At 36.8% G+C, this 19,589-nt stretch overlaps 1 non-coding gene across 1 annotated transcript; it reads right to left on the bottom strand.

Moving 5' to 3' along the window:
- Window positions 1-19,253: 19,253 nt before the first annotated feature.
- LOC122293125 lies at window positions 19,254-19,359 on the bottom strand. The gene has a single exon (XR_006237178.1). It is a non-coding gene; the product is annotated as a small nucleolar RNA R71 (small nucleolar RNA).
- Window positions 19,360-19,589: the final 230 nt, after the last annotated feature.

The following is a 19,589-nucleotide window of genomic DNA, read 5'->3' as shown; positions in this document are numbered from 1 at the left end:
TGCTGCAGAAATTTATTAACATAAGAGTTTTGGACTGAGTATATATGGGATCTAAATGATAGTCTCTCGAATGGGATAGGACCAATTACCTTATCAAGAAACAAGCAGGGAATATTTTAGTTATTTGATAGTGTTCATCTATGGCTTAGGTTTTTTGCCATGGTCGTCGAGTAACGAAAATAGTGTGAACAAGAGTTGGATGCAGCTGAGAGATAAACTTGGTAGAGACTGTAAGGAATATGCACAAGGGGTGTGTTTGAGCCGAAATATTGTATATTTTATATATCTAAAACCAATTTATTTTATTGTTTCATGATATTATTATTAATTTTAGATGAAAAATTGATTAATAGGTATAAATATGAGTTGTGATTTAAATTGATCAATATCATAATTTTTGCCTAGTTTTACAACCTGTAATTTAATTGGGTAATATTTTCTCTTATGTACAATATATTTTTAATATTTTATTTTATTTTCTATCTATATTATTTTTCTTTCTTGTTTTTATTACTTTTAAATAATACTTCTAGCTGTGACCTCTACGCAGATGTTTAGATAACATGAGCACGGAGCACCTGGTTTACTCATGCATGCGCTAGCTTGCTAGCAAGCTAGCCTTGTGACAATTATATAATCTCTCTCGGTTAAAGAAGACAAAGTGTTGTTTTTAAAAACTTTTTGGTCTTTGACTTTTCAATGGGACACATGTAGACAAAAAGAAAAGCACTACTTTGTGCACATGGACGACACTTTTTCTACTTCTTTTTTTTTTTCCCTATATGTTTCTACATGTAAAAAATTGAAAGACATATCTTATGCGGGACCCATGCATGGAATAAAGAAAAGAAAGGTCATCATTTCATTGTTTTGGACGCAAATGGTGGCAGGGGACATGCAAAGAATGACTTTAATAAGCAGCACAAACTTTAGCTCTTTAGACTTTCTGCACAAGCAATTTGGGAATGCACATAGTAGGCTTTTTGACTTATGGTTTTGAAAACCTGCAAAGAGAGCTGCAGCTGCTGCGGGACCAAAATGAGTAGGCGGAGGGCAGGTCTGGAGCTTTTTGGCAACACTAAAATGAAAAAGTGATGCACGAACAAGGACAACACATTGCTTTTCATTTGGACGGTAGCATGAGTTTTTTCTTGGCTCTTCGGCAGGATCCATACAAATAAAGCAAATATTCATCGGTTAAAAAAGCAGTACACGGCTTGAAGCTGCAGACAAAAAAATGAAGGGAGCACGCGAACACTTGGGAACGTGGAACGCTACAGCTTTTTGACATAGATGGGAATGCTGCTGTTCTTTTCTTGGTTCATGTAAAATGCAGCAGTCCTCCATTCATGCAAGTTTCTCTTACTTTTGGATGGACACATGCGGTTAGGAGATTTATTTTGTTTTCTTTCCCTCTTTCGGACTCATGAAATGGATAGAAAAGAGAAAGGAGAAGGAGTTGTAGAGGAGTCTTTTTTTTTTTGGTCAAATTAGTTTTCTCTTAGCTTTCTTTTGTTTTTGAGAGACCTCAAGTAGGGAGAGGGAGACAGCACAGTGGAGTGACACCACTGTCGTGGTCTCCCATACCTCCTCTGCCTGTAGCCTCCTCTTCAACTCTTGTTAATTTTAGTTTACTTATTTAACTTATGTCATTTATTTTTCTTGCATTTTACTAAGGTTAGAGGTGAGGTTTAATGATTTAGATATTATTTCCAATCAACAATAGAGTTTATATTGTGAGTTTGATCGATTGAATAGTTTTATCATTAGAAACTTTGACTATCTATATATTTTTCTTGATCCATTGTGATTTCTTGATCCATTAGAAACTTTGTGGTTTTATCAACAATATTTTTCTTGATCCATTGTGACTATCTATATAGAGAGCTCAGTAACGAAAATAGTATGGACAAGAGTTGGATGCAGCTGGGAGATAAACTTGGTAGAGACTATAAGGAATATGCACAAGGGGTGAAGGTTTTTATATAATTTGCTCATAGAAGTATTGACATCAAGGTTTTATAAGATGTCCATGCAAGAAGTGCAAAAACCTTAGTTCTTATAACTTGGGAGTAGTGGAGGAGCATTTATATGTCAATGGAATCGATCCTAAATACTCACCATGAGTCTTACATGGCGAACCTTTTCCTAAAGGAGTCAAATTTGGGACTCAGTCCAATCAAACCGTGCTAGGTAACAACATTGACATAAATGACATAAATGTGGCTATATCTGATGATAGTGGTGATGATGGAGAGGATATGACTGAGATGTTAGGTGATCTTGGCGCTAGTATGTTTGGGGCAAAGGGATGGAGAAGGAACATCTACTTAATCATTTGAGGGAGATGGAAATTTTGGAAAGTTGTGGGAGGATGCACAGTGAGGACTGTATGAGGGGTGCACTCATCATAGCAAGTTGTCTTTCACAATGAGGTTGCTTCATATGAAGTCTATATGTCATATTTCTGCAATGACCATTGACATGTTGCTCAATTATTTAAAGAGGTTCTCCTACCAGATAACATATTACCCCGTAATTTTTATGAAGCGAAGCAATTGAAGCGAGGGCTAGGTTTCAATTATAATATCATTCACACATGTAAGAATGATTGTGTTCTCTTCTTGCACCAATTTGCAGAATTTGATGAATGTCCAGTGTGTTATGTAAGTCAAGATGGACATCCACTAAGCGTAATGTACCCCAAAAGATGTGAAGACATTTTTCTTTGATTCCTAGACTTTAAAGATTGTTTATGTCCTGGTCAATTGCAAAAGATATGTGTTGAAATCACACGGAAAGAGTTTCAAATGAAAACTTCCTTTCGCATCCTACTGATTCTTTATAATGGAAAAAAAAAATTTGATGTCGAGTACCCATGGTTTGCCGAAGAACCTTGCAATGTACAACTTTGGTTAGCAACAGATGGTTTTAATCCATATGGCAACATGAGCACTTCTCATAGTACCTGGCCAGTCATATTAATGCCTTATAATTTGCCACCTTAGAAGTGTATGAAGGATCCCTACTTTATGATGACTATTCTGATACCAGGGCCAAGGTCACTAGGGAATGAAATAGATGTATATCTTTAGCCATTAATTGCAGAGTTGAAAGAGATATGGGATAGTGGTGTTAGTACATATGATACAGCCTCAAAGCAGCAGTTCAAGATGCATGCTGCAGTGATGTGGACAATAAATGATTTTTAGCATACAGAAACTTGTCTCGGTGGAGCACAAAAGGTAAAATGGCTTGTCCTATTTGTAATAAAGATACTCAGTCTCAATGTTTGTCAAATGATAGGAAATTATGTTTCATGGAAATTATGTAGGTATTTAATTATTGAATTAGGTTGGGATGATGTGAAGAGATAGAAATTAGGCTAGGCCTAGAGAGGATTTAGTTGGTTTGGTCTAGTCAAAATAGAGCAGTTCGGTTTTTGGATTCTAAGTAGAGCATACCTTGGTTCTTCCAGTTTGGTCCGGTTTTTCAGTTTTAATATACTATATTATATATTATTATGTAATATATATAATATAGTATATTATAATAGTATATAATATTGTAGTGATAATATATCTTATAATTGTGTTATAGGCTATAGTGATATATTATAATATATAATATAGTGATATATTATAGTATATTATAATATATAGTGATATAGTATTAGTATAACTATTAATATGCACTATATAATATTGGTATATCTATTAATGTAATTTAAATAATGATAAAAGATTTTAAAATTTAATATTATATTAATTAGTAATTTATCATGTAATATAAAAAAATTATCATATAATACAAAGCTATTTTATATATAATTATATATTATATATAATTTTTTTTTTAGAAAAAGCCTTAAAAGGACTTGATTTAGAACAAGGTTCTAATATAAAAGGGGATAGTATCCAGAGAAGAGATACTTCCAGTGATGCCCAGTGCATCTTTACTTAAGGCATGAGCTACATTGTTGCTAGTTCTCACAATGTGCCTTACAGACCAAGAGGTAAAGGAATCTAAGATTGTCTTTATGTCCCTTATCAGTGTCCCCACATAGGAATCAGCATTTGAGCTAGCTTTTAAGTAGTTAACAACTTGTAGGGAGTCTCCCTCCAGTACTAGATCATTCTAGCCCAGTATTTGCATAAAAGGAAGGCTTCATGTGTTGCATATGTTTCTACTAGCAAAGGGTTAGGGAAAAGGTCACGGGTTTTCCTCAATGTTGCTTTGACCTAGCCATTGCTGTCCCTAATAACTACACCAAAACTAGCTTTGCAGTGGATCTTGTCAAGTGTAGCATCCTAGTTGACTTTAAGTTTACCTCGGGGGGGAGCTGTCCATTGAGGATGTGCACTTTTGCCTCTGGGAAAAGAGTTTACAGGCTTTTTGAGTTGGATGAGGTCCTACTTCATTTGCTGTACTTCTTGAATAAGAGAATTGGGGTGATGGAAAGTTTGTTTGAAAATAAGATCATTCCTCCTCTTCTATATTTTCCATGCTGTTAAAGTAAAGGATATCATTTCTTCAGCATCAAGTTCCTCAATGAGAGTGTCCACAAGGTTTTTAAAGGTATGAGATGCCAGGTTTGCTTTCTGAAGTCTCCTTTCACTATTACACGAGACATCTTGGGCTGAGGGGCAGGACCACAGGGCATGATCAAATGTTTCTACCTGGGATAGATAGATTGGGCAGGAATCATCATTGATGATTTTCCTCTAGAGTAGCTTGACTCTTGTGGGTAGGCCATCGAGGCATACCCTCCATAGGAAGGTTTTGGCTGCAGGGGGGATGTGGAGATGCCACATTCTTGTCCATGGTCTGTCTTCACTTGTGTCCTCAGAAGGCTACCCCAAGATTTGGTTAGACAATTTAGTTTTTAATGGTATGCATTTTTAACAGTGAAGTCACCTGAATTAGTGCACCTCCAAATTAGCTTGTCTGGTTTTGGTAAAGGACTTAGAGGGATTCTTATATTGGTGGCAGCTTTTTCTTGGTTAAAAATGGAATTCACCAGTTGATGGTTCCACTAGTTGGACTGCTTGTCGATGAGCGTTGCCACATTTGTATCTGCAGATAGGAACTTGATAGTGCTCGAGGGCCTGAAGGTAGATTTTTTCGGGATCCACTTATCCATCCAGATCCTTGTGCCTTCACCACTGCCTATCCACCAAATTAGTCCACTATTAAGCAAGGGAATTGCTAAAAAACACAGGTGAGATCATATATATAAATTATATAAAATATAAAAAATTAATATATATATATATATGAACCGGTCTAGTCCAGTCTTAGAAAAAGAAAATTGAAATCAGACCGATATTGATTGGTTTTAAAAAAAATAAAATCGATACCGGACTGAACTAAACTCAGCACCAGACCAAACCCACTGATTCGGTCTTGGCTGGTATGGTTTACTGGTTCACTAGTGTTTTTTACACCCCTAGTTGTTTGGCTTGTTGGAAAGCCAAGACGTAGGCCTAAAAATTTTATCAAGAGCCCAAAACACAGTTCTACCGTTTTGAAATTCAAAACTAAGTAGAAATGGAGAAGTCAGAATCTGTCTGGACATTTACTGCAGCCTAAATTTTGTTTTGGTTTTCAGCCTGTATCTGGATTTCTAGAAGTAATAATAAAGCAAAATTAATTGCCTTGGAAATATAAGAATGAGATCTAAAACCTTCATGAAGGGGCCCAGCTCCAAACTATGTCATTTTGATGCTTTGAATTTAGTTAGAAGTCGGGCAGCTAAGAATTCTGAATTTTCAGCAGCATATATGGGGAATATCTTTTGTTTTAAAATTTGAAAAGAAAATCAATTTTGAATGGATTGGATGGCCTGAAGATATGGAAGGAGGGTTTTAAAAAGAAAAAGTTCTAGAAAAAAAAAAAGAAAATGAATAAAGGAAAAATAATAAATCACAGAAGGAATCCACAAGAAATTCAAATTCGAAATGCACTAAGAGACAGCCTGGACATACTTTAGTGTTTTGACCGTAACTCTCTACCCATATATGATATTGATGCAATTCTTGATGGGTTGGAAATCTATCTTAAAAGGCTACAACTTTGTGTCTAACAAGGATTTTAAAATTCAAACTTTAAAGCCTGTACACGGCTTCGAAGATAAGTCTGATAAGTCCAAAAAGTTTAGCCATTTTTTAAGGGAAATCAGGAAAGCCTTGTGATTTCTTTTCTACCATATATAACATATAGAAGCATATTATTGGCACAAAATTGGAGGAGGATTGAAAGTAGTAGCTGTAATTCCAAGAGGAAAATTAAAGCTCACGATTTCTACAATTATAGAGTTCTTTTTTGTCTTTATATAATTTTTAGTTGCTAAATTGTTATTAAGGATGTTGAATTTGAATTTATGTTTGAGAAATAATTGGATTGTTTGATCAGTTATGATTTGCTAGTTTTCTTATTCTAGGGCGAGGATGTAGTCATTGAATTCTTGATATGATTTGAGTATGGTATGGTTGTATTGAATGTTTTTTGTTAATTGCAATTTGATAAATTTGATTTTCATTCTTGCAATTTACTGGCCATGAATCGCATGCTTAAGATGTTGAATGAATTAATGAAAGTTGAAGTTCAATATTAGTTCGTGAATTCCTCAAACCTTGGCAGTGTAGTTTAGAAATAAATACACACCTTTGTGACCTACATTCAAGAATTTCACATAATGTAATGAATTAATACTAATTTCTGTGATCATGACAATAGACATATGATTGATATAGGTATAGGTGTTATACCTTAAAAGAGGATATCACATAAAAAATGGAATTTAGTAATTGTAATTAGCAAAACATTAATGCATGGGTTTAAGCTCATTGAAAGAGTTAAATTGATGAAATCCAAACCCTAGGAGCCTTTCATATTTGATTTTGTTTTTCAAGTAAAGAATTTGCCGTCAGTCACAGCAATTTTGAATTGTCTAAATAATATAGAAAATTTTATAAATTGGTACTTGAATCTCCTCCTTGTGGAAACAATACTCTTTTTGCCATGTTCTATTTGTCACGACCCATGCAATTGTGGTACTGATTGAGTAAAAATATTGCATATTTTAGCTATTTAAAACCAATGTATTTTAAATTCATCATGACATTATTATTGGTTTTAAATGGAAAAATGGTTAATAAGAATAAATACAAGTTGTGATTTAAATTGATTAATAGCATGAGTTTATGCTTAATTTTATAACTTGAGATTTAATTGGATAATGTTTATTCATATGCATATTTTATCTTATTTAGAAAGCTTGGTATGAGATAAATTTTGTGTGTGATCCATATGTTAAACTTTTTGAATAGATTGGAAGTCATTAACGCATGCATGACTCAAAACAATGAATTTTGGCTTGTAGGTCCTATACACATGCAGCAAGGAAACTCACTTGAACGTGTAGCAGCTGAACGTGCAGGAGATCAGTTATGTGCTGCTGAAAGGCAAGCTGTTCATTTCAACTTTCGTGCTTCTGCACATGGAAGGTCACCACGGCATCACATGGACAGCACGCAAGAAAGCAACGGAATCATGTGCTGGACCAAAAACAGAACCATGCACAAGCACGTTGCAGGAGAAGAATGGGAGGCAGCACGTTGTAGACACTCGGACAGCAGCAGAATTATTCTTCTTTCCGGATGCTTGAACGTGCAGCAACAAATTTATTCCTTCTTTTTCGAGTAGCTAGACGTGCAGCAAGAGATCAATAGCATCACATGGACCACTGCAGCTCACACATGCAATAAACCTGCAGCAAAGACACTCAACAGCAGGAGAACACTCACACATGCAGACCAGCAGAGCACTCATTCGGACTCACACATGCAGACCAGCAGAACACTCACACATGCAGCAGGAGAACACTCACACATGCATCAAAACAGCAACTCACAGCAGCTCATGCATCATTTCATTGGAAAACAGCTTTTGGCATGTGAAGCTAAGAGATGGAAACACTCACACATGCAGTTCAGCAGAAGAACAGCAAGCCCTCAGCTTTGACAGAAGAGATCACGCTGGCACCAAATGGAGATCAGATGCTGACTGCTGAAGCATTGAGGATTCGGTTTTAGCTTTTGCATGGAAGCACGTTGAAGAGCAGGTTTTATTCCTTTTGTTGGTTCTACAACAGCACATGGACAGCACTCGGACGTGCAGCAGCTGGAGCAGCAGGAGGTCACATGGGATCATGGGACCACTTGGTTTTCCTATGGTCACATGGGATAGGGAGCAGCAGGAGGTCACATGGGATAGGGAGCAGCAGCAGCTGGAGCAGCTTAGTTTTGAAGTTTTCCTTGCTTTTCGTTGTAGTCTTTCGTTCATAAGCAGTAGACGGAGAAGAAGGAAGGGGGCTGAAAATATTCAGTTGTGTTCGGCAGTTTTTTTGACTTAAACATTTTGTTTGCTCGGCAGTTTGTTTTTCCTTTTGGTTTCAATGCTTTGTTGTTTTAGAATTTTTATTAAGTGTATTAAGAATTGTTCTAGAATTTTATTTCATTAAGTGTAATAATACCTTAATTTCTTGCAAGTGTGCTAGTTGGTTTCATGCAACAAAAGAATTGTTTTAGAAGTTTTAATTAAGTGTGCTAGTTGGTTTCATGCAACAAAAGAATTGTTTTAGAAGTTTTAATTAAGTGTGCTAGTTGGTTTCATGCAACAAAAGAATTGTTTTAGAAGTTTTCATTAAGTGTGCTACCTTAATTTATCACAAGAAGGGTTCGGTTGAGAGCTTTTGTTTTTTGATTTTTCTGAAACATGATACATGGGAGTAGAGGGAATTGAGCTTTTCATTCGTAAAGTGAAGTGAGTCGGTTTGGATTTATTTTTCTAGAGAAGATTTAGTTGGTTTGAATTATATTTTTCAGAAAGTGAAGGAGAGAGCTTTTGTTTTTGTTTTAGTTGGGTAATTTATTTGTTGTTTACTTATTTCATGTTATTTATTTTTATTGTTTCATTAAGCTTTCATTTTAATAGTGATTACAATTGCTATAGTTTAATTTGAGAATTTGTGATTTAGATACAATGATGAACCCTAGAATATTGATTTTGAGGCTTTTCAATTTTCAGTGTATGTTTTGTCAATTACTTTCTAATCTAGTTTAATTCTTAATTTAGTTTTATTAATTTCTGAGTTTAATCTATTAGTCATTTACATTCCAATCCGACAATCAAAAATCTAAAAATATGAATCTAGTCCATGACTAGTAACCTCTTCCATCCATTGCACATATCATCCTCTTGTTTTCTCTTTGTGAAGTTTTTCACATTTTTCAACGAGTTTAATTTTAAGTAACTTTCCCTGAGGAGACGATCTAGGAATTTATTCCTAATTATTACACGACATCCTCTGCACTTGGGATAGCATTAGTGCTACTCATTTTTGAGTGAGTCAAGTTTTTGGCGCCGCTGCCGGGGAAAAGTTGTCTAACTTAAATTTAAACTTGTTATTTTATTTTATTTTTCTCTACCATATTATCTCCGGTTACTCATCTCATTTGCATCAACCACTCATCTCTACCATATTAGATTGATGTTTCGTGTCATGGGTGAGAGACACTTCAAATAGGTTGCTTAGAGTCACATCGAGTGTTGAGAGTAGTATACACAGCTTGGAGATAGATAGCTCGTCTGGTGAGCCAGGTGACGAAATTGAAATTGAATCAGAAAACATGGCTGCACCTGCACCACGCACTCTTAAGGACTATTTGCAACCCACTCGTACCACTACACCTTCATGCATTGTTTTACCAGAAAATGCACCTAATTTCTCTATTAAGCATGGCATGATGTTAGTGATACCTCAGTTCCACGGGATGGATTCTGAGAGTCCTTACCAGCACTTGACAGATTTTGAGTTGGCTTGTGCTACTTTTATCACTAGGGCTGTTACTGATTAATTCATTAGACTTCGTTTATTTCCTTTCTCTTTAAAGGATAAAGTGAAGATTTGGTTTAATTCTTTGAGGCCTAATTCTATTTCTAGTTGGTCGATATGCAGCGTGAATTCTTACAAAATTTTTTTCCTTTTCAGAGAACTCAGTTTTTGCAAGAGCAAATCAGCTAGTTCAATCAGAGACTTTATGAGACCTTTCAGGCCAATTGGGAAAAATTTAAGGATTTGGTGAACATTTGTCCACATCATGATTTTTAATCTTGGAGGCTAGTGAGCTATTTTTACACTGGTCTCACTCTAGAATGCAAGCAGTTTGTGCAGACAATGTGCAATGGGGAGTTCTTTAGTAAGGAACCTGATGAAGCACTATCATTTTTTGACTACCTTGCTGAGAGCGCACAACAGTGGAACACTCGTACTGATCGAGTTCCATTAGCAGCACAGCCACTGAGGGCTATTTCTGGAGGAGGCAGATATGAGCTTAAAGAAGACACTGATGTTCAAGCCCGAATAGCTGCATTGACTAGAAGACTAGAGGTCATGGAAATAGAAAAAGTGAAGGTTGCAAAAGTAGTAGAGGCATGTTTTATATGTGCTGATTCAAACCATAAGACCCAAGACTGCCCGATTATGCCAGTATTTCAAGAAGGTGGGTCTGAGCCAATGCAATCAGCTAACTGGGTTAATAGAGCACAAAATCAGCCTTTCTCCAACACATATAATCCGGGGTGGAGGAATCACCCAAATTTCTCGTGGAGAAATGATCAGCCTGGTCGGTCCCCACCACCTCAGCAGCAGCCATTTCATCAGGGTGCTCCTCAGCACCAGTATCCGCCATATCAGAACCTTCAGAGCTATCCTTATGTAGCTCCTCCTGGATTTCAGCCTTATGTAGCTGCACAGAGTTCTCAACCTTCATCATCTGCAAAGAAGACTCTAGATGACAGTATGGCTCAGATGGCCAATACACTTCAGCAATTCATGCAGATTCAGGCCACCACAAATAATTAGAACACTCAGGCCATAAATGAGTTGCGAGGCACTATTAATAAGATGAGCACAACCTTGAGCACCCTAGAGAAAGTGAAATTTCCAGCACAGCCTCAACCTAATCCTCAAGTATACAGACAACAACAACATCAAGTGCATAATGTCTTAGGAGACGTTATTGAGACAGCAAAAGCTGTTCTTACTTTGAGAAGTGGGAAGGAAGTTCCCCGACCTGAGATGACCATAGACACAGAGGTAGTTGCTCCTACACCTAAAGATGCAGCAGAGACGGATGAAGTTGAAAAAGAACCAGAGGTAGTGAGACCAGAACTAAAGAAGCCTGTGAGTGCAGATGTTGAGACTAGTAAGGGATACCAACATGTGGTTCCCTATCCTCAGAGATTGGCAGCTGGCCAAAAGAACAAGTATCACACGGAGATTCAAGAGATTTTCAAGCAAGTGAAGATCAATATTCCACTCTTGGATGCCATACAACAAGTGCCTTCATATGCAAAATTTTTGAAGGACTTGTGCACAGTGAAGAGGAAGCTGAATGTGAAGAAGAAAGCTTTCCTAACGGAGCAAGTTAGTGCATTGATATTGAGTGAGACTCCTCAGAAGTTTGGAGATCCCGACTCTCCCAACATTTCCATTATGATTGGTGAATCACGCATTGGGAGAGCTTTACTTGATTTGGGGAGTAGTGTGAACTTGCTACCGTTCTCAGTATATGAGCAGTTGGGATTGGGTGAGCTAAAAAAGACCTCAATCATGCTACAGTTGGCTGATAGACCAGTTAAGGTACCGAGGGGTATTGTAGAGGACATGTTGGTCCAGGTGGACAAATTCTACTACCAGTAGATTTTGTGGTTCTTGACATGCAGCAGTCGGTCTCCACTATTTACCAAGCTCCTGTCATCCTAGGAAGACCATTTCTAGCTACATCAAATACTTTGATCAATTACAGAAGTGAAGTTTTGAAGCTTACCTTTGGGAACATGGCACTTGAGTTGAACGTTTTCAACGCTTGCAAGATGCCAGCACATTTTGATGACACGAGTGATTTGAATGCTGTGGAGAGTTTGACACCAACAGATTTTATTTGCTCAACTTCTCCCTTCTCTGATGATGATTATATTTTTCAGACACCTGAATTTTTACTTGATGAGAAAATTGATCATATCAATGAAGATGACTTTGATTTTTTTGATTGTTTTACAGATTCTTCTTTACCACTTGAAGTACAATTTGCGGGAGCAAGATGGAAACCCCAGTTTGAAGCTCTACCACCACCAGACATACTTAGATCTTCAGAGGAAGAAGTTCCCCAGTTGGAACTGAAACCGCTTCCTCAAGATTTAAAGTATGCGTTTCTTGGACCTGAAGAAGGCACTTTTCCGGTGGTGATTTCCTCAAAGCTAAATCAGAAGGATGAAGCCCAGTTGATTGAAATATTAAGAAAGCATCGAGGCACAATTGGTTGGACAATAGTCGACATCAAAGGCATTGATGCCGCTGTATGTACCCACAGAATCCATCTTGAAGACGATGCTAGACCGGTTCGTGATGGTCAACGTAGGCTCAATCCTACAATGAAGGAAGTCATGAAGAGGAAGTGCTTAAGCTACTCGCAGTGGGAATCATTTACCCCATCTCAGACAGTAAGTGGGTAAGTCCAACTCAAGTGGTACCAAAGAAATCTGGTTTGACTGTTATAAAAAATGATAAAAATGAGTTGATTCCAACTAGAATGGTTACTGGATGGAGAATGTGCATTGATTATAGAAAAATTAATTCAGCCAGTAGGAAGGATCATTTTCCTTTACCATTCTTGGATCAAATTTTGGAAAGAGTAGCTGGTAATGCATATTATTGTTTCTTGGATGGCTACTCTGGTTATTATCAAATTGCTGTAGCGCCTGAGGATCAGGAGAAAACCACTTTCACCTGTCCTTTTGGCACTTTTGCTTTTACTAGAATGCCTTTTGGTTTGTGTAATGCTCTAGCTACTTTTCAGAGATGCATGATGAGTATTTTTTCTGACATGATTGATGATATTTGTGAAATATTCATGGATGATTTCTCTGTTTTTGGAAAATCCTTTGATAGCTGTTTGCATAATTTGGCACGTATTCTCCAGAGATGTGAGGAAAAAAACCTTTTACTTAATTGGGAGAAATGCCAATTTATGGTCACTCAGGGCATTGTCTTGGGACATATTGTTTCTTCTGAAGGTATAAAGGTTGATAAGGCAAAGATTGAATTAATATCTAAACTTCCTATTCCTAGGATGGTTAGGGATATTCGTTCTTTTCTTGGTCATGCTGGCTTTTATAGGCGGTTTATTCAAGGGTTTAGTTCTATTGCAAAACCTTTGTGCACTCTTTTACAAAATGATATTGAATTTTTTTGGACTGATGAGTGCCAAAAATCTTTTGATACCTTTAAGAAATCGCTTACCACTACACCTATTGTGCAACCCCCGCAGTGGGACCTTCCCTTTGAGATTATGACAGATGCTAGTGATTATGCCTTAGGAGCTGTTTTGGGGCAGCGGGTGGATAACAGACCTTTTGTGATTTATTATGCCAGTAGAACCTTGAATGATGCCCAAAAAATTATACCACTACTGAAAAAGAATTGCTTGCAGTAGTTTTTGCACTTGATAAATTTCGGACTTACGTTCTTGGTTCTCCTGTTACTATTTTCACTGACCACTCTGCTCTAAAGTATTTGTTGGCTAAGAAAGATGCAAAACCACGCTTGATTCGCTGGATTCTATTACTTCAAGAGTTCAACATCAACATTAAGGATAAGAAAGGAGTTGAAAATGTGGTAGCTGACCACCTCTCTAGATTGTCATCATCTCCTTCTTCAAATGTCAGCCTTCCTCTTGATGATAGTTTCCCGGATGAGCAGCTGTTTGTGGTTGATAGAGCTCCCTGGTATGCTGACATAGTCAATTATCTGGTGACTGAGCGAATGCCTTCTGAATGGTCAACCCAAGATAAGCGTCGGTTTCTATCTGAGGTAAAACATTTCTACTTTGATGACCCTTATCTTTTCAAATATTGTTCGGACCAATTGATTCGGAGATGCATTCCTGATGATGAGTTTTCTTCAGTATTGAGATTTTGTCATATGGGTGCATGTGGTGGTCATTTTTCAGCAAATAAAACAGTGGCAAAAATTTTGCAAAGCGGTTTTTATTGGCCTTCCATGTTTAAGGACGCTTACAATTTTTGTAAAGCATGTGAGTCTTGTCAAAAGTTGGGAGCCATTAGCAAAAGAAACATGATGCCCCTTTCCCCCATTCTTACTTTAGAAATCTTTGATTGTTGGGGAATAGACTTCATGGGACCTTTTCCAGTTTCCTTTGGAAACACATATTTTATTGGCTGTGGACTATGTTTCAAAGTGGGTTGAGGCCATCGCTTGCAAAACCAATGACCATCATGTTGTACTAAAATTTTTACAACCTTTGTTTGCTCGATTTGGCATGCCCAAGGTTATCATTAGTGACGGGGGTTCTCATTTTTGCAATAAACCATTTTCTACACTTGTGAAGAAATATGGTATCACACACAGAGTTTCTACCCCTTATCACCCTCAAACAAATGGGCAAGCTGAATTGGCAAACAGAGAAATAAAAATCATTCTGGAGAAAACAGTAAATCCTAATAGGAAAGATTGGTCGATTAAGCTTCTTGATGCTTTGTGGGCCTATAGGACAGCTTTTAAAACTAATCTAGGAATGTCCCCTTATCGATTAGTTTATGGTAAAGCTTGTCATTTACCTGTTGATATTCAGCATCGAGCTTTGTGGGCCATAAAGCATGTTAACTTGTCACTTGATGAAGCTTCAGGGTTGAGAAAATTGCATATCAATGAATTGGATGAAGCTCGCAGGAATGCTTATGACAACGCTCAGCTTGCAAAGAAATGCATGAAAATTCTGCATGATCAGAAAATTCATCCAAAGCAATTCACACTTGGCCAGGAAGTCCTCCTTTACAATTCTCGCTTGCATATTTTTCCAGGAAAGTTGAAATCCCGATGGAGTGGGCCGTACATTGTAAAGACCGTTCATCCTCATGGCGCGGTAGACATTGTCAATCCGAAGAATGGTAATAGCTTCACTGTCAACGGACAACGTCTAAAGTCATTTCTGAAGGTCTTTGATCCACATGAAGAGATCTTGCTTGTGCAAGACCCCAGGGAAGTGTTTTAAGTTGCTTTTCCTTCTTTACAGTTTTCTTTATTTGCATTTATTTTATTTTTTGCTTTGGTTTTATATTTCATGTTGATTGTTTGTTTTGCTTGCTTAGTTCTGTGCACTTTGTTTTCTTTCGTTCGATTCATTGAGGACTATGTCTCTCACTAGTTGGGGGGTGTAGCATGTGTGCACATTTAAAAAAAAAATATAAGATTTGTGAAATTTGGGCATCTTGGTGAAGTAGTTGAGCGGGATCATTTGTGAAGATTTATTTTCAAGCTTAAACATAGAGCATGATTTTTGATGCATCATATTTTGTTGATATGTGGCTTGAAACACCGGGATATTATGCTTATTGAGATGAAACTTGATAAAATTTTTGTAGAACGAAAGACAAATTTTGAAGGACATTTTGCACATACTTACGCTTGTAGTGTTCCTTATTTACCATTCATTGATTTAACACTGGAGAAGTAAACTGCAGGACTACCAAGCCATGCCAAAAAAAAAAAAATTGAAAAGATTAGAATGAAAAAAACAAAGAGAAAAGGAATAAAGGCAACTTAGTGAACTTTCCTAAGTAAAAAGGGCTAGAAACAGTTACCCAAGACTTTGGGGGTTGAGTGTCCAACCTTTAAAAACAGAGCTGGCGTGAAAACTGCTAGTCCCTTGGGCTTTGAGGTAGTTAGAATCAGCAATGATTAATCTTAAGGTTGAAAAATCCTATGACAAATCATGGCTAGTAATAAGGAACGCACAACCAGTTTAACTCCACACACATATTTGAGTTCTGAGAAATTTGCCTCAATTCTACGTGAAAGATTGTTGAGATAGTCTTGATGGGTATAGCCCCTGGTGGTTGAGTGGTAACATGTCACTTTTGTGAGAATTCAGACTTATGTTTGATTGCTTTTGTTTGAATTTCGAGTTTTATGCAATGTTCATCTCAATTAATTTTTACTATTTTGCTCAAGGATTAGCAAAAGCTAATGTATTTTAAATTCATCATGACATTATTATTGTTTTTAAATGGAAAAATGGTTAATAAGAATAAATACAAGTTGTGATTTAAATTGATTAATAGCATGAGTTTATGCTTAATTTTATAACTTGAGATTTAATTGGATAATGTTTATTCATATGCATATTTTATCTTATTTAGAAAGCTTGGTATGAGATAAATTTTGTGTGTGATCCATATGTTAAACTTTTAGAATAGATTGGAAGTCATTAACGCATGCATGACTCAAAATAATGAATTTTGGCTTGTAGGTCCTATACACATGCAGCAAGGAAACTCACTTGAACGTGCAACAACTGGACGTGCAGGAGATCAGTTATGTGCTGCTGGAAGGCAAGCTGTTCATTTCAGCATTCTTGCTTCTGCACATGGAAGGTCACCACGGCATCACATGGACAGCACGCAAGAAAGCAACGGAATCATGTGCTGGACCAAAAACAGAACCATGCACAAGCACGTTGCAGGAGAAGAATGGGAGGCAGCACGTTGCAGACACTCGGACAGCAGCAGAATTATTCTTCTTTCTGGATGCTTGAACGTGCAGCAGCAAATTTATTCCTTCTTTTTCGAGTAGCTGGACGTGCAGCAAGAGATCAATAGCATCACATGGACCACAGCAGCTCACACATGCAATAAACCTGCAGCAAAGACACTCAACAGCAGGAGAACACTCACACATGCAGACCAGCAGAGCACTTATTCGGACTCACACATGCAGACCAGTAGAACACTCACACATGCAGCAGGAGAACACTCACACATGCATCAAAACAGCAACTCACAGCAGCTCATGCATCATTTCATTGGAAAATAGCTTTTGGCATGTGAAGCTAAGAGATGGAAACACTCACACATGCAGTTCAGCAGAAGAACAGCAGGCCCTCAGCTTTGACAGAAGAGATCACGCTGGCACCAAATGGAGATCAGATGCTGACTGCTGAAGCATTGAGGATTCAGTTTTAGCTTTTGCATGGAAGCACGTTGAAGAGCAGGTTTTATTCCTTTTGTTGGTTCTACAATAGCACATGGACAGCACTCGGACGTGCAGCAGCTGGAGCAGCAGGAGGTCATATGGGATCATGGGACCACTTGGACGTGCAGCAGCAGAGATTTTATTCTTCTTCTTTCTTTCGTTTAAGCTGGACAGCAAGAGATCAGTATTTATTTAGCTGGAGGCAGCAACACATGGAAACAGTTTTTACTTATTTTCTTTTCGTTTAGAAGCTAGCGGCAGCAGCAGATTAGTTCATAGCTTTGAGTTTTATTTTATTTTCTTTCTTTTGTTTTAGACGCTGGGCAGCCAGCTTAACTTTCTTGCTGTTTCTTTCATCTTCATTCGGCTACAGCAGTAGCTTAGTTTTGAAGTTTTTCTTGCTTTTCGTTGGAGTCTTTCGTTCATAAGCAGTAGACAGAGAAGAAGGAAGGGGGCTGAAAATATTCAGTTGTGTTCGGCAGTTTTTTTGACTTAAACATTTTGTTTGCTCGGCAGTTTGTTTTTCCTTTTGGTTTCAATGCTTTGTTGTTTTAGAATTTTTATTAAGTGTATTAAGAATTGTTCTAGAATTTTATTTCATTAAGTGTAATACCTTAATTTCTTGCAAGTGTGCTAGTTGGTTTCATGCAACAAAAGAATTGTTTTAGAAGTTTTAATTAAGTGTGCTAGTTGGTTTCATGCAACAAAAGAATTGTTTTAGAAGTTTTCACTAAGTGTGCTACCTTAATTTATCACAAGAAGGATTCGATTGAGGGCTTTTGTTTTTTGATTTTTCTGAAACATGATACATGGGAGTAGAGGGAATTGAGCTTTTCATTCGTAAAGTGAAGTGAGTCGGTTTAGATTTATTTTTCTAGAGGAGATTTAGTTGGTTTGAATTATATTTTTCAGAAAGTGAAGGAGAGAGCTTTTGTTTTTGTTTTAGTTGGGTAATTTATTTGTTGTTTACTTATTTCATGTTATTTATTTTTATTGTTTCATTAAGCTTTCATTTTAATAGTGATTACAATTGCTATGGTTTAATTTGAGAATTTGTGATTTAGATACAATGATCAACCCTAGAATATTGATTTTGAGGCTTTTCAATTTTCAGTGCATGTTTTGTCAATTACTTTCTAATCTAGTTTAATTCTTAATTTAGTTTTATTAATTTCTGAGTTTAATCTATTAGTCATTTACATTCCAATCCGACAATCAAAAATCTAAAAATATGAATCTAGTCCATGACTAGTAACCTCTTCCATCCATTGCACATATCATCCTCTTGTTTTCTCTTTGTGAAGTTTTTCACATTTTTCAACGAGTTTAATTTTAAGTAACTTTTCTTGAGGAGACGATCTAGGAATATATTCCTAATTATTACACGACATCCTCCTGCACTTGGGATAGCATTACTGCTACTCATTTTTGAGTGAGTCAGGTACAGCCTATGGACTATCAAGTTTTTGGCACTATTGCCGATGATGATTGTTTTCAATATTAATATTAATAATTTCCTGTATTAATTTAGGTTGTATTGTTCTATTTTGTAATTCATTTATGCATTTAGATTGGCCCCATTTTCTAGGGTTTTTAGGTTGTTCTGTGTTTCTGTTTGTCAATTTACGTTTTTTGTATTTAGTTTATGCCACGTAACTATGAGTTAATTGAGCTTTTTGATCCAAAAATTGAGAGAACCCTACATACACTAAGAAGAAAACAAAGATTGGAGCTAAAGCAAGAACAAGCAGTAGCCTTGGCAGATAACCAAAATCAGAGGGTGTTGCTTGACTATGCTGTGCCAAATGTCAATGGTGCTCAACCCAGTATTGTGAGACCTACAGTCAATGTTAATAACTTTAAAATTAAACCTGGTCTCATCCAAATGGTGCAGCAGGAACAGTTTGGTGGAGAACCTGCTAAGGATCTACATGCACACCTTGCCAATTTCTTGGAGATTTATGGTATAATTAAGATGGAGTTAGTGATGATGCAATTCGGCTCCTACTTTTTCCATTTTCTCAAAAGGATAAAGCCAAGGCCTGGTTAAATTTCAAAGCACCTAACTCTTTCATCACCTGGAATGCCTTGTCACAAGCTTTTTTGAGTAAGTATTTTCCCCTAGGTAAGACTGCCCAAATTAGAAATAAAATTATCAGTTTTGTTCAGTTTGAGGGTGAATCTTTGTATGAAGCTTGGGAGAGGTTTAAACAATTGCAGAGGAAGTGTGCACATCATGGTCTTTCTGATTGGTTGGTTGTACAAACTTTCTATAATAGATTAGCACATTTAGTCAAAGATTACCATAGATGTAGCTATAGGAGGTAATTTAATGAGTAAGTCAACAAAAGAGGTGATAAAGTGTTAAAATTGCATAATTAAGTTGTTTAAGTGAATAAATTGTTTAACCAAAAAGTAGTTAAGCACTTAATTATGCAGTAGATTAGTATACTTGAGTCAATTGATTAATTCT

This window comes from Carya illinoinensis, chromosome 13 (genome assembly GCF_018687715.1).
Source record: "Carya illinoinensis cultivar Pawnee chromosome 13, C.illinoinensisPawnee_v1, whole genome shotgun sequence".
Classification (NCBI taxonomy): Eukaryota; Viridiplantae; Streptophyta; class Magnoliopsida; order Fagales; family Juglandaceae; genus Carya; species Carya illinoinensis.
This window is presented reverse-complemented; position numbering and strand designations above follow the sequence as displayed.